We start from the raw sequence: 2,088 nt of genomic DNA, 5'->3' as shown, positions 1-2,088 counted from the left end.
TAAGTGTAAGAAACTGACAAGAGAAAAATAAACCGAAACCATACACTTATTCCTGCATTTTAAAATAAAATTGATTATTTATGTTAACAACTGTCTGGACTCCGTGTGTCCCCGTGAGAAGCGGGGTGGTGGCAGTGAAGAAAGCAACCGCAGTGGTGGCACAGGGTCAATAGACCATGAAACGTCCGGGGGCCCTGTGTGATCTCCACACTGATGTTTAGTTGAAATCTCCTTTTTTGTAACTTGAAGACATTGATTCGAGTCCCACCCTCCAGAACAGGAGAAAACAAGCTTGCTCCATCTCCCATGTGACCAGTCCTTGAGATATCTGAAGATGGCTCCAGTTACAGATAGGTAGCCGTGTTGGTCTGCCATAGTCAAAATAAAAAAATTTCTTCCAGTAGCACCTTAAAGACCAGCTAAGTTAGTTCTTGGTATGAGCTTTCGTGTGCATGCACACTTCTTCAGATACACAGAAGAAGATGAAGATGGCTATCGTATCTCCTCTCTGCTTCCCTTTTCCAGGCCAACTCCCTCATCCGTTCCTCCTAAGACTTGGTTTCCAGACTCGATCACCTGGGTTGCCCTCCTCTGCACACATTCCAGCTTGTCATATCATCCTTAAATTGTGGCAACCAGAACTGGACACCGTACTCAAGGTGTGGTCTGCTCCAGGCAGAAGCGTAGTACCATTACTTCTGGACACCTGACTTCTGTTGATGCAGCATGGAATAGCTTTGAGATGTTTTCTACCAGTTTAGGGTTTTTTGTGCCCCTTTTTATATATTTTTTAATTTTAATTTTTGCAAACCTTGGGGTTTCCCCAAGCATATTGATACCTCCCCCTCTTCTTTCTCAGTACAGTGGTACCCCGCAAGACGAACGCCTCGCGAGACGAAAAACTCGCAAAACGAAAGGTTTTTTCGTTTTCGAGTTGCCTCGCAAGACGAATTTCCCTATGGGCTTGCTTCGCAAAACGAAGCTTGCCCCGGGGACAGCGGATCTTCTCTTTGAAGCAAGGGGCCTCGGGGAGATAGCGATCTCCCTGCAGCCCCTTGCTGCAAAAGACCGGGGGAAGCGGGGAAGCGAAGCGCTTCGCTTCCCGCTTCCCCCGCACCTCTTCTAAAGCAAGGGGCTGGGGGGAGATAGCGATCTCCCCCCAGCCCCTTGCAGCAAAAGATGTCGGGGGAAGCGGGAAGCGAAGCGCTTCGCTTCCCGCTTCCCCCGCACCTCTTCTAAAGCAAGGGGCTGGGGGGAGATAGCGATCTCCCCCCAGCCCCTTGCAGCAAAAGATGTCGGGGGAAGCGGGAAGCGAAGCGCTTCGCTTCCCGCTTCCCCCGCACCTCTTCTAAAGCAAGGGGCTGGGGGGAGATAGCGATCTCCCCCCAGCCCCTTGCAGCGAAAGATGTCGGGGGAAGCGGGAAGCGAAGCGCTTCGCTTCCCGCTTCCCCCGACATCTTTCGCTGCAAGGGGCTGGGGGGAGATCGCTATCTCCCCCCAGCCCCTTGCTTTAGAAGAGGTGCGGGGGAAGCGGGAAGCGAAGCGCTTCGCTTCCCGCTTCCCCCGACATCTTTTGCTGCAAGGGGCTGGGGGGAGATCGCTATCTCCCCCCAGCCCCTTGCTTTAGAAGAGGTGCGGGGGAAGCGGGAAGCGAAGCGCTTCGCTTCCCGCTTCCCCCGACATCTTTTGCTGCAAGCGGCTGAAGGGAGATCGCTTCTCCCGGTGCTCCGAAGCCGGGCGGGGGGCATGGGACACCTCCCGCCGCAGCGGGGACACCTTTTGAAGGCAGGCGGGGGGGGCAAAGACTTTGGCCCCCCGCCCGCCTTCAGAAGAGGTCCAGGACCTCTTCTGAAGGCTGGCGGGGGGCAAAAGTCTTTGTCCCCCCTGCCTGCCTTCCCAGGGGCTTTTAAATCGCCCCGGACAGCGGAGAAGTCCTCCGCTGTCCGGGGCGATTTTAAAATGCCGCCCGCCAGCATTTTAAGATCGCCCCGCACAGCGGAGAAGTCCTCCGCTGTTCCGGGGTTTTTTAAAATGCTGGGGGTGGGAAGAAAAGCCCTTGTCCCCCCCCCCCCCAGCCTTCAGACGAGG

Source organism: Podarcis liolepis (genome assembly GCF_965112155.1).
Source record: "Podarcis liolepis genome assembly, chromosome: 14".
Taxonomy (NCBI): domain Eukaryota; kingdom Metazoa; phylum Chordata; class Lepidosauria; order Squamata; family Lacertidae; genus Podarcis; species Podarcis liolepis.
This window is presented reverse-complemented; position numbering follows the sequence as displayed.